We start from the raw sequence: 27,507 nt of genomic DNA on the forward strand, positions 1-27,507 counted from the left end.
TTGTATTTGGCCTTATTGTTTGGGATTCCTCTTGAAAATTTTAGTAATTTGAAAATGAAATGTGTGTATGTATTTGTATTTACAAGACTGTTAAATATGTTTATACATATACATATATATGATGGCTTTTTTATAAATATATATATACATATATGTGTATATATATGTGTATGTATGTGTATGTATACCTGTGTATATGTATATACATACATATGTACATATATATATATGTATATATATGAGCTCCTGAACACCAGTGGTTAGGAAAGAACAACACCATCTATATGAATTTTCTAGAGCTGCCGTAACAAATCACCATAAAACTGGTACCTTAAACAACAGACATTTCATTCTTTTCCAGTTCTCTGGGTGGGAGGTCTGAAATCAATCCATCAGAGGGGCCAGGCTCCCTCTGAGGGCCCTAGGGAAGGAACCTCCTTACCTGTTCTGAACACTGATGTTGCCTGCTTGCCACTGCATCTGTGCAGTCCCTGACCCCATTCTTCCCCGGCCTTCTTCCCTGTGTGTCTCTGTGTCTCTGTGTCTGAATTTCCCTGTCCTTTCCCTTATGAAAACACTAGCCATAAGATTCAGGGCCCAGCCTGCTCCAGTGTAACTGCCTCCTAACTAATTACATCTGCAAAACCCTACTTTCAGATAAAGTCACATTCTGAGGTTCTCGATGGACACGAATTTGGGGGAACACATTCAAGCTGGAATACCACTGAGTGTGCATGTGTGGTACCTGCCGTTGCTCAATCATGACTCCAAACAGCCAGGCCCAGTCTCCAGCCTTGTTTCTTTCCTTATTTCTTTCTCTCCAGCTCCTCCTCCTCCTCCTCCTCCTCCTCCTCCTCCTCCTCCATTTATTTTTGAGAGAGAGATAGAGCATGAGCAGGGGAGGGGCAGAGAGAGAGCAAGACAAAGAATCTGAAGCAGGCTCCAGGCTCTGAGCTGTCAGCACAGAGCCCAACGCGGGGCTTGAACTCACGAGCCATGAGATTATGACCTGAGCCAAAGCTGGACGCTTAACTAAGTCACCTAGGTGCCCCTCTTCCCTTATTTCTATGTTGAGTTTCAAGAAAATAATTGAACACGTGAAAAATTATGGCCCCTTCATATCCTCATTGCCTGTATAAACAAGAGCTTTGAGCGGATTCCAGGAAAAATCCATTTAACTGTCTGAAGGATTTCTGTGAATGAACCTTAGAGTAGAGATAAAAAAGTGAAGGAAAAGGTAGGAAGTGCAGGAAATTTGGGCAATTCACTTATTTCTAGTAATTTCTTGGTCATGCAGTCTTAGGAGTATATATAAATTCTTTAAAATATAGCTGGTTAATGGAGTGCCTGGATGGCTCAGTTGGTTAAGCATCCAACTCTTGATTTTGGCTCAGGTCATGATCTCACGATTTGTGGGTTTGGCCCCCTCACCAGGCTCTGTGCTGATAGCATAGAGTCTGCTTGGGATTATCTCTCTCCCTCTCTGTGTGCCCCTCCCCTGCTTGTGCTCTCTCTCTCTCTCTCTCTCTCTCTCAAAATAAGTAAATAAAACATGAAAAATACAAAAAAACTATTTATTTAAAAAAATTAATGTTTATTTTTGAGAGAGAGAGAGAGGGACAGAGTGTGAGCAGGGGAAGGGCAGAGAGAGAGGGAGACAGAATCGGAAGCAGGCTCCAGGCTCTGAGCTCTCAGCATAGATCCCGATGTGAGGCTTGAACCCATGAACCATGAGATCGTGACCCGAGCCGAAGTTGGACGCTCAACTGACTGAGCCACCGAAGGGCCCCTGAAAAAATACAAAAAAAAAAAAAAAAAAGTAAAAAATAAAATTAGCTAGTTAATCCATTTATTATGGTAAAATATGAGACAAATTCTATCAATTGTCATGAAAGAAATAGAGAAAACCAATATCTAGGTGGTAGAATTTGCTAAATCTAAGAAGACAAAGGTAAATGTAAAATTCTGCATGTAAACTCAACATGCACATTTTGATGTGTGTCAAACATCAACATTTTGATGATTCAAATACAGGATGGAGGAGAAGCATTTTATAGGGACACACGTGAGACTCATGTTTTCTTTGGCTGAAAGATAACAAGAATCAGCAGTACGTGTCCATGTGTCATATATATACATATATATATGTATGTATGTACAGCATGCATATATTTTGGTTATTCTAAAGTAAGAATAGGGGTGCCTGGGTGGCTCAGTCGGTTGGGCGTCCGACTTTGGCTCAGGTCATGATCTCGCAGTTCCTGAGTTCGAGCCCAGCGTGGGGCTCTGTGCTGACAGCTCAGAGCCTGGAGCCTGCTTAGGATTCTGTCTCTCCCTCTCTCTCTTCCCCTCCACTGCTCACACTCTGTCTCTCTGTCTCTTGAAAATAAATAACATTATTTTTTTCTAAAATAAATTAAAAAAATTAAGTAAGAATAGAATATCAGGCCTGACTTTGTCTTTCTGTCAAGTCAGAATATGCTTTAAAACTGGGTGTCAAAAATTGAACGGTGAGGTTTTGAGGGAAAAAAATGGTATATATGTATTCTATATTATCATGGATATTAGTAAGATGACTTCTACATAATTTAGAGCTCTTGAAATTAAGCAATCTAATGATCACTTGAAGGAAGTAAGGGTATCTGTATCTAGTCTGGACAGGAAAATTCTTCAAGGTGTATGCAATAGTTAATCATAAATACTAGGAAGATTGCCATGGATTACACTGAACGGACTTGCTCTAGGCCAGTGAACGAGTGGCAGAGTCGGGTTCCAAGTAGATATATGTGAAGGGGAACGTTTCTGTTGAAATCATTTACAAGGTCTACTGGAGATTTTAAAACTAAACAAATTTAAAGATATATTAGATATATCTTTCTAAGATCTACAGCTCAGTGATATATTTGTATTTGTATCAGAACTTTGTAGTAGGACTACCTACTCAACTATTAAACAATGGTGAGGATGGGTCCCAGATCTACAGATGGAAAAGCTATTCAAACTTTGAGCATTTTTACCATCCCCACCAGTTTTATTTAAAGTCAATTTAATAGAGTTACCTCGTTCCCAACCTATTGGGGAAAGTGGCAAAATAATGTCTGGTTTAACTTTCCAAAACACAGATGTTAATCATATAAATAAAACTCCAAATCATTTGACCAGAATCCATAAAACAGAAACATCTGTTGTTCAGACTCATCCAAGCTATACCTTATTCTGTATTCTGTATTTATAAGCCACAAAAAGATAATGCACACTGGTTGTTGAAGTCTATAGACTTTCATGCATTATTTATAAAGTCAGTAAAAATTTCAACTATTTACATAATAATTGATGTTAGCAGTAAGAGTATGAGGTTATAAATAGTTCCCAAGTGCCAATAAATGCCGATGGTGGAGATAAATAGAAAAAGGTGATTTTTATCACAGCTGATTTAATGCTGTTTTTCTTTTATATTTCTACAAAGCCAGTGGGATCTTGGCAATGGAAAGATAAATAGGAACACATTTTACAGTGTTAGAAATAATGTTTACATTTTATTTGTGTATGTGAACATTGTGCAGATAATGAGTATAAGACTTCTAGGTTTTTGAGGTATTAGGTGAATTTCACTATCTTTTGAATAATTTAAGTTTATTGGCAAGATTTGGTATATTCACTCAAGGAGAACTTCACATTGGATTGCTCATCCTGCTTCATTGGTTAGTAAAGCCAGCTGACAACTTTGAAATGCATCTTTGAGGCAAACCCAAGATGTATTGCTATTATTTTTTTTTAATTTTTTCTAATGTTTATTTATTTTTTGAGAGAGAGATAGAGCATGAGTGGGGGGAGGGGCACAGAATCTGAAACAGGCTCCAGGCTCTGAGCTGTCAGCACAGTCCAGCGCGGGACTCAAACTCACAAACTGTGAGATCATGACCTGAGCCGAAGTCAGAAGCTTAACCGACTGAGCCATCCAGGCGCCCCTACTCTTTAATTGCATTGCATCAAGTGGGTTCAAGAGGCATTTTTTTATAGAGAATTATTAAAACAAAAGTGATTAAATTTGTGGGTGATTTGAGTTTATTTTGTTTTTCTTTGAATGTGGAGGTGATAGAAATAAACATAAACTCCATAGGATTTATGTTGTATTAAAACTAATTATAGTAAGGTCCCTTTGATGGATATCTCCATAGATCTGAGCAAAGTTATTCTTTGTTACCTTTATTCATAACTTTGTAAGTTGGTTTTATTTACCTGTAAGTGTCCTTCGGATACTTCGTAGCTCATTGTCTAGTAGCTTATTGTCTAAATGACTTCATTTAGAAGACAACTCCTATACCTTAAAACAAACAAAACAAAGGGAAAAAAAACTAATTTTAAAATAACACTTTTATGTCCTAGTACCTTTTTACTATGTGTCCTCAATCTTCAGTGCCTCCTTACAGTGACACACTTCCTGACTGGAAGCCCAAGGAAGTTTTTCAGTAGAGAAAGGGACAGTCATCTGCTGCTTTGAATTTGCCTCTAGAAATGGAATATTTGTCCCTAGAGGTTTTCTTCTCTTTTTTCCATGTGATTTATTTGCATCGTGTTATCTTTAGCCCCTATTCAAGTCTTGGGAGGATCCAGGCTTTTCAGTACTCTCCACACCAAGGAAATAGCATGTCTCCTTTGTTAGAAGCCACAATAGATCAAATAGGTGATACACTTGTGTGGATTCTACATGTTTACCAAGAAAAAACAAGAAATATTTGTGTGACAGTAAGGGAATATTACCCTAGGTTTGTGTGTGTGTGTGTGTGTGTGTGTGTGTGTGTGTGTGTGTGTGTATGAGTGTTTCATTTATTTGCTGGATGCTGGGCACCCCCACCTGCCATCCTAGGCCTAGAAATTTATGGGTGTCAAGATCAATGACTCAAAGGAAACAATAGATTTGAAGTAAACTTATTATTCACATTTCATTACATAATGAACATCGAAAGGAATCTTTAATGAAGAAGGTTCAGGTTCAGTGAACAGTGACACATCAAAGGGTGTGCTGTTGTTGCTTTAAAGTAGTTAAGGGGTTGGGCCCACTGGAGCCCCCTTCCTCTCCCTTTCCCAGCAAAGGGCTGGGGTTTGTGTGGCTTGGTCTTCCCCTTCGTACTAAAGGAAGGAGATTCCTGAGTTTTCTTATTGCTTGCCTAGATGCGAGGCAAGGGGAAAGGGGGCAGGATGGCTTGAACATTGTTGACAGTCAACATCAACAATGAAAGAAGACCATCTCAGGGTGAGAAAGGAGAAAGACAAGGTCTCTAGAGGATTGATCACTCCATACTGTGCCAGAGGGACTAAGCATCATTCACTGAGCAGTTCAAGAAGGAAAGAAATTGGTTTGGTTAACTGACAGCATAAGTGTTACCTGTAAGACATCTTCCATGCTTTCCAAGAGGAAAGTTGGGGGCATAAAAAGATTGTTACTACCTTACTTGTTTTTGAAGATTGGAGAGGATTGCAGTCAGCATTATAGTTTTAACAATAAATTCTATTGTTAATTGTTTTTTGTTGTTGTTGTTGTTGTTGTTGTTGTTGTTGTTGTTTTAGGAATTCCTGATTCTCTACCATAAGAACCTATGTTTTAAGTTTTCCATTATTTGTTTCTTAATTTTGGACAGTAGGAAGGGCTGGAGGTGACTCCATTATCTGCTCTAAAACTTATCTGTACCCCCAACCCCCAAATTTAAAAATTGAGTGTTTGATTCCTGACATGCAAATGATTCTATGATATTGGCAACCCTTCAAATTGCTTGAGACAGTAATAAAAAGATCAACCATCTGAGATATGATTAATGGGCACTGCAGATCTTGGCTTCTTCTTCTCTTCCCTACTCTGATCACCTTCCTCTGGACATGTCACCAAAACTTAGTCCATAGGTGAGACAAGGTGTTTCAGAACATTAGTACCTGTTCCAGTTCCAGAACTGAGGTTAAGCTGAGGAGGCAGATGCCAGTCTAACAAGGAGAAATAATAAGATGTATGTTTTAAATATGCACGGTTTCCATGTGGCCCAATTATCACAAGTAATGGGCAAGACAGTATTCTTTGAAGGTTAGATAAATTCTGTGTATTTTGGAGAGGATATACTTTTAACATTACAAAACTGAATAAATTCTATTTTTCTCAGGGAGAAAGATTTTATACCCAATTCAACGTTATAATTAGTTACTATATTTGGAATATCTGTAGGGAAAATTGAGTAATGTACTTTCTTGAAGTTTTAACTTAAGAATATATCTTTCCCCATCAGATGATGAGCGCAAAATTGTTTTTGTTTTTATAGTGTTTCTTGTCAAATCAAAATTCATTCAAAAATTCATGTAAAATATTTGTTTACTAACTTTCACTAATTCATTTGATGAAATCTGAAGAACCAGAAGTTCAAACCTAAAATACTTTGGTCAATATTATCTGTATTTTTAATGATAAAATTAATTAATACTTATATTCCAAATCTGTTTCTTAGACTGTTACTACCATATGCCCCTTTATAGGCTGTCATACTTCTAATTTATTCAGATGGCAAACGATTGTCCAATGAGTTTGAATGGTGTCAGCTCTATAAAAAAGTTAATGGGAAGAACCACAAACCTAGGAATAAAGGAATAAAGGAAATAGTGAATAAAGGAATAGTGGAATAAAGGAAATAGTGAACAAAGAAGAGAAAAAAGTTAAATGAGTTTCAAGTATTCAAAACAGTGATATCTTTTGAAGGATCTTGAAAGTTGGCAAAGGTAAAATTTAGAAGATGAATCTGGTTTTATAAATATTGATCGTGAGACACAACAACAACGAGTTCAGGATATGACAGAATGTAAAATGGAATGTAAACTATATAATGGAATGGAATGGAAGGGGAATATCAGTTTGGAAAGTAGATTTGGAGAGTATTGACATGTATTCCTAGTCAGGCCCTTAATAACCAACAATTTATGTAGAATAAAAATGTAGCAGCTGAAAACTGGTTATCTTTACCTTGTACAGTATATATCTGATGCTTTATGTAATCACTCTGTTTGCGGAAGTCTTGGACCTAAGATGAATTGGAGAAAAACAAATGAAGGCTTTTCATTTAATCCAGGGCAGAAGGCACTGTCTTTGTCATGGGTCCCAAGGTAAGAGAGAATTCCAAAAAAGGGAAGGATCACTGGATGATGTACAATAGGAAGGCATACATAGTAGAAGTCATTGTCTAGAAAAGCACTGAATGTGGAATGCAACTTCCCACTGATAAAGACAGACATGGAGGAGAGATGTGAAATACGTTGGATGGAGGTGAGAAGCACAGTGAAAGGATTTTAGGAAAATGCCTGAGAAAGAAATTAAGGTTAGATGAAATCATCAGAGAAGTTAAATAATGCCTGGGGTTTAAGACTTGGGTGAAGGAAGAATATGGCGAAGTCCCTAGGAACAGGAAAAGTGAGAGCATACAGACATTCAGAAACGTTTAACAGTTTAATTTCACAGGAAAACCAAAGGTATTTGTTACAGACTGTGTTTATAAGGAAAACCCAAGAGGGAGAGACGCGTTAGTTTTACTCCACTTCAATAATCCCAATTATTGGATTGGGAATGAGATATTTTGCTGGCAGAATTAATGGCAATAATTTCCTGAGTGTGATCGATACTAAAGTATGTGGACACCACCACTGCCCTTCTACTCCCTTTAGGATACAGTTTGTGCAATGACAAGCCCACAGATAGAAACCTATGGCCACTCCCAAGGCACTGGGCATTACAGAGCGTTGTGCTGTGCTCAGGCTCATGATTCGACTCCCTGTTTTTATTCTGAACAGAAGTTTCCTCCTGTGTCCTTCAAAGAGAAATCTACTTCCCTGTATTGGCATATGAAGAAAGGGTGAGAGAAAATATAAAAGATGGGGAAGTTTCAACTTGGACTCTCACATCGTGTATGAAGAAAAAATAAAGACAAGCAAAAAAGGGAAAGCAAAGAAAAGAGAAAAAAAGAAAGAAAGAAAGAAAGAAAGAAAGAAAGAAAGAAAGAAAGAAAGAAAGAAAGAAAGAAAAAAAGAAAGAAAAGGAAGCGAAGGGGAAGGGGAGGAAAGGAAAGGAAACCCACAAAAGAAACAATTGACAATTGTCAAATGAAAGGCCAAAGTCCTTGACTCTGATTGACTCAAAGAAGATAAATACCAGAGTGAGGGGCTCATGAGATGTGAAAAGATGGACAGGGTACAGAATAGACAACCGACAGCTGAGGAAAGGAGAAACATCTGGAAGTGGCAGGGAAGAACTCTTCCCTTGTCATCAGGAGAAAGAAAGCTGGATACGTTTTGTCAGAGTAAATAGGGAGTTCTGTGGCTGCATTAAGACACACATGTGACTTCATCAAGAACACTTCTTACATGTGGCGAAACATGGACGACCCTGCTGATGAAAACACGTGAGGAGCTAAACCCACTGCCTGAGTGTAGGAAAGAAAATGGAGTCGTCCTATGAAGTGTCAGCCCCTGCACTTTTCCAAGGCCTTTGTGTCATCCCTGGCACATTGTGAGCTCACCATCATATCAAATGAATAAAAGATTATAGGTGATTAAGGGAAGAGTAGATACATGACCTAGGTAAGTGGCCAAAAATTTAACAATATGAAAAAATAAATTAATTAACATTTAACAATATGACAAGCTTCTGTGCCCAGCGTGAGAGTCTGTGCTAGCTTTGAGGAACAGAGTTTGTTCAGGGTGTCAGGTGTTTGCCAGGTAGACATAGCATGAAAAGGAACCAGTCAGGTTTCAGAAAAATGTGGGCAGTGTGATACCAGTTGGAGAATAAAATACCCCTATCCGAAGGAATATGAATGGAAATGCCTAGAAAATGGTCTCTTAGGAAGTACATTAAGTTAGTACTACTTTTTATTTGGTTCTTGGTGAGGGAGACGGATCGTCTGTGTGCACATCTGTGAAGACCTGAAGGCAGGTGGCTTCTGGGAGGTATGACTCCTGACTCCTACTGGTGCCTTGCTGTTCTGGGGGTGGGAGGGGCCGTGCTGAAGGCGGGAAGGCAGCCCTTTCCCATGGTGTCTTCTGCTCTTGATTTTTATTTTTCAGTTTTACAACAGGAATTCTTTCAGGTATATCTTTTAGGAGTGAAAATGATACTGAGAGAAAGAATGATGAGGGAAATATTTCCCTGCTTTCTGCACTGAGGTATGTGCACAGGTTGAATTAGTTGTAGGGAAATGTAAAGATTTTCTTCACAGTATGCTTTTGTTTCAAGGCAGGAGACCCATGAGGACTTTGTGCATATGTTCAAGGAGAAGGTTTATAAGATGTGCATGTGTATGTGGCACACACAAGCCACTTCTGTCTGGAGAGGTGGTCAGGACACAACAGAGCAGTGACAGAGTTTAGATCCGTGGAAGACACTCCTGAACGGGGGGGGGGGGGGGGTGTGCAGGCCAGAGGCAATGATGAACTGATGGATAAGAGCAGCCAGGAAAATTAGGACTCTGAATAAACACTTGAACAGAAATAAACAAGAAGATAATCCAGTGGAGTATTGAAGTAAAAGTCAAGGAATCACTAGAGAGCCATAGCCCTATAATAAAATCAACAGATTTGGTAAGAAAATTAGCAACAGGAGAGAAAGGAGTATCCTATGGAAAGAGGAACAGCTTTGTGGTCAAACAGAAGGAAGTTGAATTCGTGAGTTCTCCACTAATAAGGACTGGTTTATCTCCCTCTTTGAATCTTAGCTGCCTCTTCCATAAAAGGGGGTTTAATAATGATTATTTTGTAAAGGGGTTTTGCTGTGTTATTAATGCACCTGTGTGAGTTACATGGCTAGTGTATGTCAGTGTGTCATACATTTCCTGGCACATAGATGCCATTAAATATTGGTTCTGTATTTTGCTCCACTATTGAATCTAAAGAAATCCCATTTTCCAAGGGATTTTGGAAGAAAGTCATCTTAGAGCTAAAATGGCAGGCAAGATTATGTCAGAAAAATATCCCAGGCTAGGTATTAAGTGTAGGGATTTGGAGACTTAACTAAAGATTGGAAGGTCTAATGGGTGCAAAGAAAAAAAAAAGCTCCTATTTTAATGAAAACCAGAAGTTGAAGAATCTTAGGGAAGTTGCCACCAAGGAGTTCAGGTGCCTGTCAAGCCCAAACTAGGACGATGCTGTAAACCTCTCCTCTATGACCTGCATATCTCACTGTAGAGCCTCTCTCTGGCCTGATCTCATCTGGAATCAGTGGCCAAGCAATCCTAGAAAATTTCTTGGCAGGTTTCTCCCTGAAACTTCAAAGGGTGCCATAGAAGTTAGAGGCGATGAGTTGGTAACAAGCAATTCGGTGCAGGTGGAGAGTAGATCCTCACTGTACGTTCATTGGTGGAGAAAGAGCCAGCAAACCGGGATGCCCCTCTCTTCCTAGGATTTGGGTGGAAGTTAATTAATTGTGTGACTCTTTCCTTAATGCTTCATCTCTTGCTAGACATTTAAACACCATGGGGACAAACACTAGGTTTGTGTTTTTCATTATTGTTTAGACCTCCACCACTTCAGTTAATCAAAAAACAAAAAGAAGATTTTGGTTTCCTTTTTTCTTTTATTTTTTTTAATTTTTAGAGAGAGAGAAAGAGTGTGTGCATGTGGGGAAGAGGGAGGGGGAGAGAGAGAGAGAGAGAGAGAGAGAGAGAGAGAGAGAGAGAGAGAGAGAGAGAGAATCTTAAGCAGGCTCTGGACACAGGACTTGATCCCACAGCCCTGGGAACTTGACCTGAGCCAAAATCAAGAGTAAGCCGCTTAACCAGCTGAGGCCCTGCAGGTGCCCCATATTTTGTTTTTTGCAAATGGAACCATCTGCAGAGATAAAACTCCATTCTGAAGGAAGAAAGCTCTTTACGTAATTATGCAGAAACTCCTTACTCCAGAATTGGGTTTTTGCTGTTCCTTTCCATAAACAAATTATTTTTAAATTATTTTTAATAAAAAATAAAAGAATATTACCCCCCAAAAGTGACCTGTAGCTTCTATCCATCATATAACCAAGCCTTTCTGAACTGTTGAATGCATTAACTTCCTCTAAGATTTCAAAGATCCCAAGTCCAACATAGTCAAAGCTCAAGATCAAAGAACCCAGATTCCCCCTCACCCTAGCCCTGACTTCCATACCCCACCAAATACCACACCCCAAGAGTGTCTGCTAGAGTAATTTACCTACATATGTGGCCATGAGGTAGGAGACAACCTTGAGATATGCATGTAGGAGAATATAGTACCCCATCCAGGGCAAGTCCTCTTTACTTATTCTTAGTTTAGATATTTTTACTGTCCTGAAATATCATTATTTTAATAAATGTTCAGAGGTAGATGAGTATCTCTTAGGTATTCATCATAGCGCGATGCTGTTAATTCCCTTGATAGTGAGGGGGGGTGGAGAGAAAGGCAAGTTTCTCTCTCGAATCCATTCTGTGTTCTTTTAAGCAACAGTGAACTTCTACTTGAAGCTTATTTCTTTAATTGATAAATCTGCTTCTGCTACTGTTTCCCTAGGTCTCCCTGTCTCTCAACCACTGTTGTTTATTGTCTTATCGCCATAATAGTATGTGCAGTGACTTTACTTCACTGAAATATCCTGGAAACGCAGTAAATACAGATCGTGAGCAGACAAGTGTTGTCAAATTTGTGAAGACACAGGACTCCATAGTTACTAATTCTCAATCAGCAAACGTTTATTGATATCAGACCTTTTACTTAGTTTAGCTCACTGAATTCTGTATGTTAACACCTCACGGACTTACTTAAACAGTGCCCCAAGGGCTCACCCACACCTGTTTCTCACAGAAGAAACCAGAATCAGCTAGAAGCTTCAAAATCACTGACTCTGGCAGCCCATCCAGAGGCCAGAAGAGCTGACTCACGGATATTCTCACTGTAGGTAAAGGACATGTTGGGTTTAATAATAGGTCTCATGCCTTTAGTTTCTTAAAAACAGTGCTGCTATTCTCCTGGTTAAGATGAATCTTAATTGTGAGTTGGGATCTAGTAGAAGAAGTATGCAATAACGATACCTTCGGTGTCCTTTGCCCTGCTGAATCGATTCATTAGTGAGAGAATTTGAATTATTGCACGTTAATATCTTTTGCCAGCCCTCATGCCTGAATGAGTCTTGGGAACACAGGGTAGTGAAAGGAGATTGAGGGTTTAGCCCTTCCTTAGAATATGATCAGACAATTGTGTATTGTTAAATGATTAATTGATACTTCAGAATGTTTCCAGTAAACTTGCAGCACATTTCACGAAATGCATGCTTAATTCTGCAGTCACAGCTACGAGCGCTGGAATGCTTCTTAATAGCACGCTCTTTGTACAAGTAATAAAAGAAAGCCTAGAAGAAGCAGGTAGCCTACCTAAGGCCACTTGGAGAACTGATGTCACAGCTGGAAATGCGGCAATGGTCTTGCAATTCTGATCCCTGTGCATTTTTGTTTTTATTGGTTTTCAATAGAAACGTCCTTTTATTCTTTTTCTTCTTATATAGAACAATGTTATGACCCGGTCTTTATTTTTTGAAAGTGTGATTTTTTTTTATTACTTATTGAACAGATTCATAAACAAAAAGTATGGAAAATGATAAGGAGGGGTCATGAATATTTCTCAAAGTGGGAGTATTTATCATGGATAACCCATATAAAGGGGATTTAGTGAGGAGGCATGACGCAAGAAGAACATCTGAAATGTTCAATGCCATCTTAAGAATTTGATTCTCTCAGGGGCGCCTGGGTGGCGCAGTCGGTTAAGCGTCCGACTTCAGCCAGGTCACGATCTCGCGGTCCGTGAGTTCGAGCCCCGCGTCGGGCTCTGGGCTGATGGCTCAGAGCCTGGAGCCTGTTTCTGATTCTGTGTCTCCCTCTCTCTCTGCCCCTCCCCCGTTCATGCTCTGTCTCTCTCTGTCCCAAAAATAAATAAACGTTGAAAAAAAATTTTTTTTAAATAAAATAAAAAAAAAAAAGAATTTGATTCTCTCAATTAAAGAAGGTGTATAAAATCTGATACCCCACTAGAGAGCTACATGATCACAAAATACATCTAGAGTCCTTTAGAATTGCCTAAATAATTAGTCAAGTAGAAGGCAAAGAAGTTTTACAGCATTTGAAGTGAGAAAGGATAAGTGACTTAGTATTCAATTTACTTCAAAACAGCGTAATAAAGTTTAAGGAGGTATTCCTGAAGCTCTTAATTTTTAAGCATAGAAAAACTTGACCTAGTTTCTTAATGATATTTTACCTCCTCTCTGAAAGCCACCTGCAAATAGCTTATTTGCATAGAGATAAAACACAAGGCCCTTCAACTTCTTTTTACTTATTACTGGGGTAACAAACCTCCGTTCATAGAGTACAGCATCGTTTTTGTTATAAATGAAGAATCAGCTACTGATCTATATGCTTTGAATAAACAGTAGGCATTCAATTGCCAGCATCCATTCTTTAAAAAAAAAAATGATGTTTTTTTTTCCCCACCCAGTCAAATCACCCTTTACTTTCATCTTTCATAACAACCAAGACTTTACAAAGATACCAGGTTTTATGGTGCAGGGTGGAAAACATTTATTAGATAATTTAAGGACAAATCTATTTGTAGTTCATATACTAAATTTTTCCTAATGTCCAATTATCCATGAAAGTTAAAATGGCTAATACAGGAAGAATACCTTCACAGTAGAAAAAAAAGGTTGCATTTACATCAAAAAGTAATTTCTACTCCTTTTTTGAGAGACTTAGAGCAAAGTTGTTAATTTTATGAAGAATGTAGAGTCAACCTGAGTGAAATCCTAATGGCTTTCTGCTGGGCCGAGAAAATGGGGGCAATTGAAACACAACAGCTAAAGAGTATGGCATTTTAAAAGTAGATTTAATTGAAAAATAAAGACATGGCAGATTCCATAAAGTTCAGAGTCCAAAATTAGCATTTCCCCCCTCTGATTCCCAGTGGAACCCTCTCCTCCTTCTCTTAAACCTTCACAGTGGTTGTCTGCAAAAGGTGTTATTAGTCACAAAGTTATTACAGGGACATGTGTATCAGTGCAGCTTCATGAAAACTCACGAGGGCAGGGATAAGCGAATCTTTCTGTAATGGAATGAATAGGAGTGCCGCATGAAAATACTGCACCAGATGGGATATGACCACAAAATACAGCAAGACTGTTCTCATGACTTGTTTTCTTTATTAATAGATCCTGATGCTATGATAGCCTTCTTTTTAGCAGCCGTATCGAGCTGTTGAGGCCCATTGCATTTGTATATCAGTAAAACATATTTCCGTTCATTTTTCTTTTCGGCTTCTTTGAGTTCTCCTTTCATTCTTCAACGTCTTCACTTTTATTCAGGTCCTTGTTTCAAACTGAAATTATGTTGAATTTTTATGTGTATTTGTTATTGTCTGTCACACCCAGCTTACTGAGATCTGTAGGTTATACTAACTCCTTTTATAATTGATCTACTTTTTTTCTATCTGTAATGGATAATTTTCATAGGAGCTAGACTGAATGTTTTCTCATGTCTTAGAGTTTTTGTTCAATCCCAGTACATGATGGTTACTTCTAGATTCCAAAGAATGGACAGTCTGTGCAGGATTTAATAATAAGTGGCCTGATAAACTCTGACTCCTCAACCTTCAGTGACCTCAATCAGCTATGCTCTGACGTGGAGAGAGCACTAGACGTTTGGGGAGGAATCCTGCAGAAAGGGAGTCATCCGCCTGAGTGAGAGCGCTTGCAGACTAAACTTATTTTGCACGCAGTGGCCAGGTTCAGAGTTCAGAGAAATTGGAGCCAGTTTCAAGGACAGAATGAGTAGCACTCTCCTGTTGCACTGCCCACACTTACAGGTGCCCTGTGCTACAGTGGGACCAGCATGGTGACAGAGTTGTAGGAAAGTCTGGCGTGTGTCCTCAAGAGTTTGAAGGTGAAGCCGAACGTGGCCAGACCAGTTCTGGTGCCTGCCTCTTGCCTTCAACATCCTGAAGCGGTTTTGTGATGGCAGCACGAGGAAGGGACAGGGTGTCCTATGGCACATTCACATTTTGGATGAGGGCATATCTCACAAGGCCAAGTAGGTGCCACAGAAGATGTAAGGCACTTGTGCCCTCAGCCTGTATCTCCGCAAAGGCAGTTGCTAGAAGTCAGCAGAAGAACAAATTGTCCATGTTAGACCATTTCCAGGTGGGGGTGGAATCCCCAATAACTCACAAATGCACTCTCTGACAGAAGCAGTGTCTGGTGCTCCTCTCAGGAGACCAAAGAGCAGATTAGTTAAGGAACATTCTGCTCATTTCTTTTAATTCTTCATGCCCTAAATGTCCTGCTGCAAACCTGGGGAAGCCATAAACAGGAGGGAGAAGGTTTTGATTCACATTCAACTACACCTTTTAGAACGTGAAAAATAAGTCACATTTACCACAGTTAAATGTGTTTCTAGAACTTAAAAATTTGTCAGAGGATCTCTTGAAAATTCCTAGGTAGCTGGAGATTGGCTGGAGTTAACAAGGAGTGGGAAAGGGGATGGCAGGGGCCGCGTTTGCAGGAGGAAATGGGAGGGGGAAAACCTTGGAGTTCAGACCCACCCATACACCTGCTATATAGGAACTATGCAGACCTTGAACAGAGCCACTTTCTTCTGTAGTTGTGTTTCTTTCTCAAATATCTCAAAATTTTGTCAAATATCTGTTGTCAGGCTCCTAAGTGGCTCAGTCAGTTAAGCATCTGACTTCCTGATATCCCATTTGTGGGTTTGAACCCCATGTCAGGCTCTGTGGCTGACAGCTTGGAGCCTGGAGCCTGCTTTGGATTCTGTGTCTCCATCTCTCTCTGACCCCCACCCCCCCCACAATCTGTTTCTCTCTCAAAACTAAATACATGTTAAAATTATTTTTAAAAATTGTTGTCAACATTATTTGAATGTTGTTTATCTTGTTTCTCATATAGTAGGGATAATTTCTCTCTCTCTCTCTCTCTCTCTCTCTCTCTCTCTCTCTATATATATATATATATATATATATATATATATGTATACATACACATATATGTATACACACATATATATATACATACATACACATATATTTACACATAGTTATATTTACTTATGTAATATTTATTTGGTCCAGTATATATAGTAAAAGTACACTCTGAGTTTCCTTCCAATATATGGCAAACAATGAGGATCTAAATTCATAAGGTATGTGCTTTTTAATGAAAGTTCTAAGATAGTTAAAGGGTAATGAGAAACCTACAGAATACGGTACCCTCAACTATCGATTGAACATGACTTTTATTGCACTCATCTATCCAGGCTAAAATAAATCTCCATTTTTCTCAAACATGCTGTTTATTTTCAGGAGTAGATTGTTCTATCTGTCTGACGTGTGTGTGTGTGTGTGTGTGTGTGTGTGTGTGTGTGTGTGTGCATTTGCGTCTTGCTGCTGTTAAATTTTTATGGTTTATAGAGTTGAACACTGCTTTGGGAGAGTTTCTTCTATAGAATTCAGGAAATAGATATAGAACTAGTTGATTGTCATTTCCAAGTTAGTTATAGAGAGAACACAATAATTTTTAAATAAAAGAAATTAAAATTTGCTTCTATGCTAAATATGAACATATGTGGTTCACAAGGAGGTCCAAACAATACTAACGAAGGAGACGTGCTTATTCTCTGTAGCTTATTTGTTCTCCTTCCCCCTGTTGCTGTTTGTCAACTAACCCAGGAATTTTCCTGAAAGGATTATGAAACAGATACATAGATGTGCAGGGAAATGTTAGGCCCCTAGAGCAGAAGACTAATGGGCTGAAAAATGGAAATCAGTACTGGAGAGGGAGAATTGGGTTGTTGGGAGGCACACGAGAGAAAACAAGGCAGGGGAGGACGCTTTCTGTAGTTGTTGTTCAGCAAGATAACACGGAGACAGTGCTCTCCCCAAAATCGAGATAATAAACCCATACCTTTTCCAGTGCTCACTGTCTGTTCCCTGAGTTTGCTAAAGAAAAAAAATAAGAAAAAGATTAATCCATAAAACCTCATTCCTTATTCCATCTCCTTACTCTCAGTGCCTTAAGGCATTTTACTTTTTTTTATTCTCTGTGTTTCTTTATCTAGTAAGTGGGAAGGCGTTACTTCCGAGCAGACCGACCAAGTGCTTAGAAACCTATAACTGACATAACGTATGCAGGAATTTGCAAGTTAAAAATCGTTGTGTATAGCGTTGTCCCTTCCATTTTCACTCGCCCCATGCCTTCCTCTGCCAGCCCCCCTGGCCCCGGAGCCTTGTTTCAGACCCATCAGAGAGCGTCTGCTGAGGCCAGACCAGGTGGCACACATACAGCGCAGCGAGCTTGAATGTGTAAGATGTGCTGGGGTAGAACACCCGCGAATCAAACTCAGAAGAAAATGGAGAGAACCAGTGAGAGTTGTCCTTTGCATATGAATTTTCACAACAGTAACAAGTATAAAAAACAAACAAAAACCCTCAAAGGCTTGTTTGCTTTAGATTTGAGAACATACGGCCTATTGACTAATTCTATGCAGGATCCCATGGTCTTAATTTCCCCTTGAACAGCCATTTTATAAACCAAGCAGCACATTTTAATCACCCCATGGTCTCCTAGCTCCATCCACTACCGGCCCGCCAAGCCCAGCGTAATCCCTCTCCCCTAAGAGACAGGTGGGAGTCAGATCTGGAATCAGAGCTTACATCCAGATAATAAATAAGTGCATAGACCTTGTTTGCATCCTTTATGAACGGGGGGTGGTATTTTTCACTCACTAGTCAATGTATTAGTGTGTGGGTTCCTTTTATAATGAAGTGGTAAATTTCTTAGCTGAGATTACACAATATTGGAATAATTATTAAGGAGTGCATTGTAATAAAAAGTGTCTTTTACCAGGTTTGAAATAAACTATTTTTAACTGACTCATATTAGAATTATAGATCCACCAAATATTCCTAATCAGGCCCAGAGACAAATAATTATGAAAATACACAGCAATTACGTGAAGTCTAGTTAACTATATTTCCCAATCTAGTCTTAAATTTTTCTAAGAAGAAGGCATTTCAGCGCTAGGGTGAGATTAGCACCAGGTTCCTTTCTTCAAGGGGAGTGTGTAGAAAGACATGGCATGGAAAACAGAAGAAAGTGTAACACAAAGAAAGCATTTATATTGTGTATAAAGCATCTTTTTTTTGATATTATGACGATGGGTTTTTCCTCTGTGCTCTATTCTGACAGTCACTATTTCAGGTGCTTCAGATCTGCATTTCTATCACCCTCTTGACACCCCAAGACTCAAAATGTCCTAATTGGTCAAGTTAAGGAAGAACCCAAAGATTAAATGTTTCAGATATTAAGATATCAGTTATAAAGCCCGTTTTTAAAAAAAAAAGAATACGTAATTAAAACAGCTTTGATAAATAGTTTTTACCTCCTCAAGACTACTCTTTTGGTAGAGACTTATTTTAATCTCCATGTTGACAAGAATTCTGATGCCCTATTCAGACTCAGACCCCGTCAGACGTTCTTGAAACAGTCTTTGTTTACTTTCTGTGGCTCTCTGTTTCGGTTTACTGACGTGAAAATGAAATGACCGGTACATCTCTGTTTCAGTGTTGACTGAGTTAGTACACGTAAGGTGCTGAGAAGCGGGTCAGTATACAGTTACAGACACGGTGAGTAGCATCTGTTAGTAATGATGCCCTCTTGTCACTTTGGGACAATAAAACCTACATCTGTGCAAAGATCATTTGATAAATGGGACTCAATCTTCACATTAGTTTTGACCATTCAAACCGTTTCAGCTCACAAAGTCCTGCCACACCAAGTTAGACATGATTTTCAGTAGGCATACAGTTAAGTCTAATAAGCTCCAAGGCATTATGAGTAAGGATTATGAGTAACTTATTCTGTGAATGTTCTGCAAAATGAGCAAACATTTCTAACAAATTTTAACTTGATAAACTAGCGATGTCTTCCAATATGAGTAGTACATGATGCCCAATGTCACACGATCACAACTAAGCCAATGGTTCTTGAAACTCGCTTTGATATAAAGTACTTTGGATTTCAAGCATGTTTCTGAAATGCATTATGCTTGCAAACCAAGGTTTTACTGTAAGTGGTTTCAGATAGGTGTCCACATAAATAGCTACTCAGGGTAAGGGGGAAATGTTGCATATTTGGTAAATAATGGATTTTATTTAGCATCTATTTAGTTAGAGCGATTTTTCCTCCCTTGTCCTCTGAAGAAACCATTTAAGAAGTTGAGGCAGCTAATAATATACCCAGTTGCCTGATATATTGCCAAATTTTGGAGTTTATTGTTTCGGTGTTTGTTTGTTTTTCGATGTCAGGCATTTTGAAAACCATTTTTAGTTCAAGGCAAAAGACAGAAAGCTGGTTTTGTGAACTAGGGAGGGGTTTGCTGAAAGCACATGGCCACGTTTATGAAGGCAGTGCTTTGTGTTTGTAGCCTCCCTCCCCACCTGATGCAGGGGATGGTGTGTGTGTACACAACACGACCTGCAGCTGATTTTGTCCAGCACATGGCTGGATGCTCTTGGGTTGATGTTTGCCGATTTGAGTTCTTCTCTTTTAGAAATTCCCATATCCTTTGCTGTGGGTGCCTGTCCACTCTGCAGGGTATGCATAGCAGTGTACCCTCGATGCCCCGGTGGGAGGGAAGGGATCTTGTTCCAAACAAAGATTATGCATTTTTGTGATGGCTAGAAAAATGCATGAATTTTCCCAGGAACAACAAAATTCCTTTTTAGGGATTCCCTCCTCAATTTAGGACCCATGTTTACTAGCCAGAAGGGAGAAGAGAAGCCTTATTAAAATTTTCCGTGTCTTAAGTCAAGACGTTATGGGTTTTGACAATATTGTTCTCTGGTCCACTGTTAATAACCATTCACTGTGGATCAAGTGGTAATCCATTTCTTCTAGTGCAAACCAGGGTTGGGGATGGGGGTCCCGGTAGACACAGAGGTGTGTACTTTAATATCTTCAATTATTAGACTACCATACTTTGTGTTTTTTCCACAAATGATAAGCAATTTTGAACTCAGGCTTGTAATCGATTATCTATTTCATCATAAAGACATACGTGGTAAATACCATTAATGGTATCCAAAGCTTAATAAGTACTTAATAAATATAGTTTTTTTTATGTTTGGGAAGCAAAATGTATATGAGCTTTCCCTTTTTCCTTACAGCATATTTGGTGTGCAGGTTAAAGAAAGGCAGAAGTAGCATAAAAGGTGAAAACATATATAAATATCAGTTAAATAAACTTCCTGTGTGTGTTTAAAATTTTAATGAGTTCTTTAAGAATTTCCAGATCTATAATGGCCCTTGGACTGTAACTTTTCAAATCATTTCTTATTGGTATATATGCCTTAACTCTTTAATATTTCAGAGAACCATGCTGTTAAGTTCTATGTTTTTTTAATATTTTCTTTTCTTTAGAATATTTATTTTGTTCATTAATAAATTGTGTTTTCTGAGTAGTAAACCAAATATATTATATATAAAGGTCACTGCTTTGGCTTCCATTATAATATCTAACTTCGTTATAAGCCAGGCTGACTTTACTCTTTTCAGATAAGTTTGCAAAATAATAATAATAATTATAATAATTATAATAATAATAATAATAATTCAGTCAACAACAACCGTCATTAAATCAGGATGTGTGTTCTTTCTGGTTAGTGTTCTAGTTCATTCTTATGACCGACTTGCCTTTCCTTCACTGTATCTGCTGTACCGAATTCTAATACCCTCTTTCTGCTTTGTGTCTGTTTGTAGCTTCTAGGTTGCCTCAGGTTAGAAAATCAGAAAAATGAACTTGGGAGAGTTGCATGATACACAGGGTTAATGAGACCAGAATAGAGGTCTGAAATAAAGAATGCTCTAGGCTTTCAGTAGGTATTTCCTTTTATTTATTTATTTATTTTTACTTTATTGCCAAACTTTATTATTTATTTTTTTAATTTAAATTCCAGTTAGTTAACATGCAGTGTCTTAGTAAATTCTGGTGTAGAATATAGTGATTCAACACTTCCCTCCATCACCCCTTGCTCACCATGGCAAGTGTGCTCATGAATCCCCATCACCTGTTTCACACATCCCCCCACTTCCTCTCTGGTGAACATTGGGGAAGAGTCCATTTCTTGGTCTCTCTCTCTCTCTCTCTCTCTCTCTCTCGTTTTTCCCTTTGCTCATTTGTTTCTTAAATTCCTCATGAGTGAAATCATGTTATTTGTCTTTCTCTGACTTATTTCTCTTATCATACTCTCCAGCTCCATCCGTGTTCTTGCAAATGGCAGGATTTCAACAGATCTTTCTTGACCACCTACCTTGGTATCTGTCCTCTGTAGCTTCTGTACAGTTCGGGCAACATGGCAGCTACTCACAATACTGACCAGCCCCAGAGGTGCCAGGAGACTGAACTTAATCTAGGTCGTGTGGTGAAGCTTCCTTACAGAAGGAACATTTTAGCTGAGATCAAACAAATAAATAAAGTTAGCTAGAAGAAGAACAGTGGGGAAAGCAAATCGCAGGCAGATGGCATCATAGATAAAGGCTTCACAGTATGTAGCCATCTGTTAAGAAGGTGGGTGCGGCTGGGCCATGGGGGGCCAAGAGACATATGGTGTGAGACAGAGCTGGAGAAATAGGAAAGAAGTGACATGAATTACTCAAGAATTTATAGTCCATGGTAAAGATTTTATATTTAATACTAAAATCATCAAGGAATCTTAAAGAGTTCTCAAAAGGCATATAAATTTTAAAAAGGAGAGGGTCAGGGGCACCTGCATGGCTCAGTTGGTTAAGCAACAGACTCTTGATTACAGCTCAGGTCATGATCTCACAGTTTGTGAGTTCAAGCCCCATGTCAGGCTCCTACCTGACCACATTAGCACAGAGCCTACTTTGGATTCTCCATCTCCCTCCATCTCTCTGCCCCTCCCCTGCTCTCTTTCTGTCAAAATAAATAGACTTTTTTTTAAAAGGAGAGGGGCAGCAAATAAATGCATATATTGTTTCTCCCTGGTCCGTCTCCTAGATCCAGTGCTTGTATTGAGGGTAGTTTTAATTGTCCTAATAAAAATCAGATGTGTTCTCAAGAGCCCTGGCCACAGCCACAGCATCCCAAGCAATACCAACTGATTGCAGTGGTTAACAGGAAGAAATGTGTTTTCTGTCTTTGACCTAAAAGAGTGAAACGTGACAAAATTGTGGCGTGTGTGTGTGTGTGTGTGTGTGTGTGTGTGTGTGAGAGAGAGAGAGAGAGAGAGAGAGAGAGAGGGAGAGAGAGAGGAGAGGAGGGATCCTTTTCACCTGTTGTTGACTCCAGAACTTTTTTCTAGAGACAGAGGTTGTCTGAGGCTGATCGTAGATAAGTAAGACAGTCCGGTACACATTTGTCAGGTGCACGTGTGTGTATGTAAAATCGCACACTGCACTGTCTTTATTAGTTTATTTCTTACTCCATTTTTAAGAAAGGAGAAATAAAATAAGAAAGGAGAAATAAAATTTGATGAGTAAAGCTTACAGCATCAGTGTTTGTGTTATAAGGTATAAGGAAGGCTATTTAAAAAAAGCACAATAGATATTAGTCAATATAAATAAATGTATGAAAATATTTTCATGTGAGTTGTCTTGAAAGATACTGCCATCTTACACTGAATTCCTTTGAAATCGTCTCTGAGATAATATGTGCAAATGTTTACTGGAATGCTCTTGGAATACGCACCTGTAAGGAAGTGAGGCAGGCAGAGTGGGGCAGAAGGGATGCTCACCAGCAATGTGGATGCGACCTTAATGAGGCTGCTAGGTTTAGAAAAACAAAAACGAAACAAACAGGATGTCTAGTTGAATTAGCATTTTAGATACACAATTCAGAATGTTTAGTGTGAGTAATTCCCAAATACTCCATGGGGCATACTTACATTTAGAAGTTATTGGGGCGCCTCGGTGGCTCAACTGGTTGTGTCTGACTCCTGATTTTGGCTCAGGTCATGATCTCACAGTTCATGGGATCTGGCCCCATGTAAGGCTCTGTACTGACAGCCTGGAGCCTGCTGGGGATTCCCTCTCCCTCTCTCTCTGCCCCTGCCCCAGGCACTCTCTCAAAAATAAATAAATTAATGAAATAAAACAACATAATAAAATAAAAAAAATTCTTTGTTGTTTACCTGAAATTCAAATTCACCTGGGAATGCTGTGTTTTATCTGGGAGCCCTACCCTGAGTCCTCAGCCACTCCTACTGGACGCCCATCAGATTTGTCCCAAATCCAGATGAAAGGGGTATGCATTTGTTTGTATTCCTACATTAGCAGGTCGTGGGCCAATGGCCAACCTCCTGAAACCTTGGGCAGGTTAGTTCCTCTTAGGTGCCTCAGGACACTTCTTAGCGAAGAGTACAGATGTGAACAGTGGACAGCTTGTTCGTGCTAAGCTCATGAAATGGGTGTGTTCACATGAAGAGAGTGTTTGGGTGGTCAATCACATTATCTACTGAAGTAACCGCTCTTATGTCAGTGTCCACAGTGATGAGGAGGTAATGTTTCCATCTTGGCTTTGTTTGCTTGTTTTGTGGTTTCGAGTTTGTTCTTTAAACAGTCAATTTTCCAGTTTTGTGTCTGTTCCAGAAAATTGAGGAATTGTAGCTACAAATGGCTATTACAGTATAGAAGGAGGAAAATTTATGCTGATTTGCTTGGCGGATTTCCTCTCTTTAGCTTTTACCAAGGCAGAAAAAAATAACGAAAATGTATGTATACATTTATATAGTTTTGGTCTATTGGATTTCTTGGTGAAAGTAAAAGACACTATAACTATTGCTTGTTTTATCATGAAAGAGAAAAGAGAAATATAAAATTCAGTATTTGTGGCACAAAAATAATTTTAAATGACCCCAGACTGTTTGTTACATAAGTGACTTAATTTGACATCCCCCTAGAAGTAAGAGAGGACAAGTCTGAAAAAGATACAAAGAGTAGCGTATATAAGAAAAACAAAACGAAAACAACAGGTGATAACCATGGGCTGCACTGGACCATCCATAAAGTGAACACCCAGGTTTGATGAGATATTATAGCAACAAATCTCTAATTTTATAAAAATACTAGTTTTTGTAAAACCTTATTTATTCTTATATGGCTATTAAATTTTAAAGATGGAACTTTCTACAATTTTCTATTTAGTCAAACATTAGATTAAGCAAAGCACGTTGCACAAGCTCAACAAAGGTGGCTTTTGCTGTTTCTTATATTGTCATTACAGTCATGTGGAAAAACTACTACTTTAAACACTCTGTAATCTCTTACTGTGTCTTACCAAGTTAAAGTATCTGAAAGCAGCTATGTTTTGATACGGAACATAAAAGAATTGCCCTAAAGCAGGAAAAGCGAATTCAAAGTCAGCATCCTCCAGGCCCACCAGACCGATGATACAGAAGACCATGGGATTATGGTGAAGACCCAATGTGAAGATATTCTAATTTAATTATAAAAGTAAGAATCTACTTCAAGAGTTGCCAAACTTGAGTCAAGACAAGTGGTGGATCTGTTTACACCTCTTGAAAGGGAGACCATCGGAGACCTGTATTCATTACCGGTTTGGAGATGTGGCATGTAAAACGTGGTTAAAGCCATCACAAGATGTGGAGATGTCCTAGATAGCATTTCCTTGCAAGAGACAGGAACTCACTGAAGTTTGCCTTAATAAAGCAGGGGTCAACCGAGAGGATGAAAGAATTTCTTGGACTCCTAGAAAATGGAGAGTGATTAGATGGGTGCCCACTCCTCCCTATTTCTGAGTCTGCAGGTTTCTGGTCTCTGTCCATCTGCCCCATGTCCTGTCTGAGGCTTGACCCCTGTGTGGGGCTCTTAGGAGTGAGTCCCCTTAAGTTGGTCCGTGGCTTTGGGTTGCTGTGATACCGCTTCTGGTCCCATGCTGGTGGATCCTGGTTTAAATGCCTACAATTAACACACCAGATTATCCCATCTCCTGAGTCAAATTGTTGAGAAAAAGTCCGCTCGCTCTGCTTCCCTTTGCATCTGGCTTCCATTCCTATCTTATCATCAGAGCTGTCACCAGGGAGCAAGTTCCCGTGAAACAAACCGGACCTGCTCTAAGTCACGTGCTGCATCACAATGGTGATTAAGACATTTAAAGGCTCCATGTGCTGGAAAGACGACGACATCCGCTCAGTATGTAATTCAAAACCAAAATATTGTGCAACTACAAATCACTCCCTTGCTGAAGCTAAATAGCTAATTCCTGTCTCAAAGTCCTGGATAATACTGTGAAAGTTGGGCCTCTTTAACTTCCTGTATGTCTGTACATCTAGGGCCCTACATGGGGAAGCGTATCCCAGCCTGCTCAGAGGAGGCCCACACAGGCCGGTCACTTGTTCAGGCCTAATTTCACTCTATCTCTCAACCTCCATCAACGTTCCTAAAGAGAGGCCATCCCTGTGCTGACAGAGAGCACAGATCGTAGGTGTGTCCTTCCCTAATGGTAAGGTGGGAATAGCTTCCTTGAGCAGAGAAGATCCAAGTATACACTGAGCACTTATCCACTCTCTTCTCTTCAGACTGAGCCTCCAACAGGCTCAGACTACACGACTGCCTCACTAGGGCCGAAGTTACACATACAGTCCATGCCTCTCCTAGCTCCCTTCATCCAGACCCTCTTTCTATTTCCCCGCCAACATTTCTCTACTTCTCCCCACTCTGCCTTTTCTCTCCTCCTACCTCCTGATGTTGGCAAGTTAAATTAAAGTCAGATCCTAATTCATTCCAAGGGAACGATGGGTGGGAGTAAGGGGATAGTATTAGGTAAATGTGCAACTGTGCTGTCCTGCTTTTCCCTTTCCTTAGCTGGGAATCGTCAGCTAACCTAGTAACCAACGGAAATGTATGCAGTTTCTCCTGGTGATCTGGTGGCAGGGTGGCCCCTGGCCTGTGTGACTCCAATCCTGAACTTGCAAATATCGCCTGCTGAATCAGACACTACAAAAAAATGTTGACCTGCTGCTACAGAAGTTGGAAGAGTCACAGGCCACCACCTTAGAAAATATGCAGAGAAGAGGGGCGCCTGGGTGGCTCAGTCGGTTAAGTGGCCGACCTCAGCTCAGGTCACGATCTCGCGGTCCGTGAGTTCGAGCCCCGCGTCGGGCTCTGTGCTGACAGCTCAGACCCTGGAGCCTGTTTCAGATTCTGTGTCTCCCTCTCTCTGACCCTCCCCTGTTCATGCTCTGTCTCTCCCTGTCTCAAAAATAAAACGTTTAAAAAAAAAAAAGAAAGAAAATATGCAGAGAAGAAACCTCAGGCTTAGAGGGAAAATGGCTGTAAGGAGATGTGAGGCCAAACAGAGAAGACTTATGGAGTACAACAGGATCGAGAAGGAGGAAGTTAGGCAGATGGGATCTGTGTCCCTAAGTTTCCTATGGTTCTCAATTACTCCATGCTACCGTTTAATGAAAATCCCCACTGTTTGTGGACATAGAAGGCAGACGATAAACTCTTTGATTTATAGACCATGAGCGCATGTGCAGATGCACAGAACGTGAAGTGTCTGTTGCTCTGACTGGCAGCAGCAAGGTAAGTCTGGACGGTAAGGCTATGCTCCTCCAGTGACGCTAGTCAAATCCAACTGGAGGGTTTGATGTGATCTTCAAGTGGTTACTATAAGTCTCTATCTCTCAGCCAGGGGGCAGTTTGACTTTCTAGGGGATAGTTGGCAAAGTCTGGAGGCATTCGTGATGGTCAGAAATCAGGAGGAGGGCATATTAGCATCTAGAGGCCAGAGGTGCGCTAAACATCCTGCAATGCAAACAGCCCCCTCATAATGAAGAAGTCTCCTGGCCCCAAAAGCCAAGAATGCCACTGCTGGTGAGCCATGCTCTAAATTGTCTCTACTTCCTTAACCGATAATGTGTGTGACGTGACACGTGTAATCGACAGTAAACAGTATTTTACTGGACATTTACCAGGTGTCCTTCTGAGAACGTCACATGCACTAGCTCAGTGCATGCTCGCGACGGTACAAATTAGGTCACACTGTCATGCTCATGTTACAGACGTGCAGATTGAGACACAGAAGAGGCAACATGCTGAGGAGGACATAGCTAGCCCATGATGGACCTGTGGGTCATGCCAGGCAGCCTGGCCCCAGAATCCTGCTCTTAGCCAGTCTGGTGACAGGAGTCGCATTCTGCGTGTTGTCTCCCTTCACTTCTCTCCACACTCTTGCAACCATAAGAGAAGTACATCTACAAATCTGGAGCTACAGAAGAACTCATGATTCTAGGAGCTTCTCAGAAAAGAGGAGCTTTATGCAGTGTGCGGGGCCCCACCACAGGTGCGCTAGGCTTTATCTGCAAAACTGTTTTGTGGGTTTTTTAGTGAAAAGATAACTCATTCGTTGGTCATTCCCAAATCTGTGTTAACTCAGATTTATG

The 27,507-nt window shown here is 39.8% G+C and overlaps 1 protein-coding gene and 1 long non-coding RNA gene across 20 annotated transcripts in view; one reads left to right on the forward strand and one right to left on the reverse strand.

Annotated features, from left to right (window-relative positions):
* The window catches only part of PCDH15 (protocadherin related 15), a 1,244,966-nt gene that overhangs the window by 637,037 nt on the left and 580,422 nt on the right, over positions 1-27,507 (forward strand). The gene's annotated exons all lie outside the window — the stretch shown is intronic.
* LOC123576382 lies at positions 13,612-22,998 on the reverse strand. 2 transcript variants are annotated; one of them, XR_006701348.1, is made up of 4 exons: positions 22,791-22,998; positions 21,391-21,532; positions 16,985-17,019; positions 13,612-15,358 (listed from the first exon to the last, which is right to left on the reverse strand). It is a non-coding gene; the product is annotated as an uncharacterized LOC123576382 (long non-coding RNA). The 2 variants fall into 2 exon arrangements; XR_006701349.1 differs by lacking the exon at positions 22,791-22,998 and having other exon boundaries at positions 21,391-21,835.

The sequence above is a fragment of the Leopardus geoffroyi genome, chromosome D2 (assembly GCF_018350155.1).
Source record: "Leopardus geoffroyi isolate Oge1 chromosome D2, O.geoffroyi_Oge1_pat1.0, whole genome shotgun sequence".
NCBI lineage: Eukaryota > Metazoa > Chordata > Mammalia > Carnivora > Felidae > Leopardus > Leopardus geoffroyi.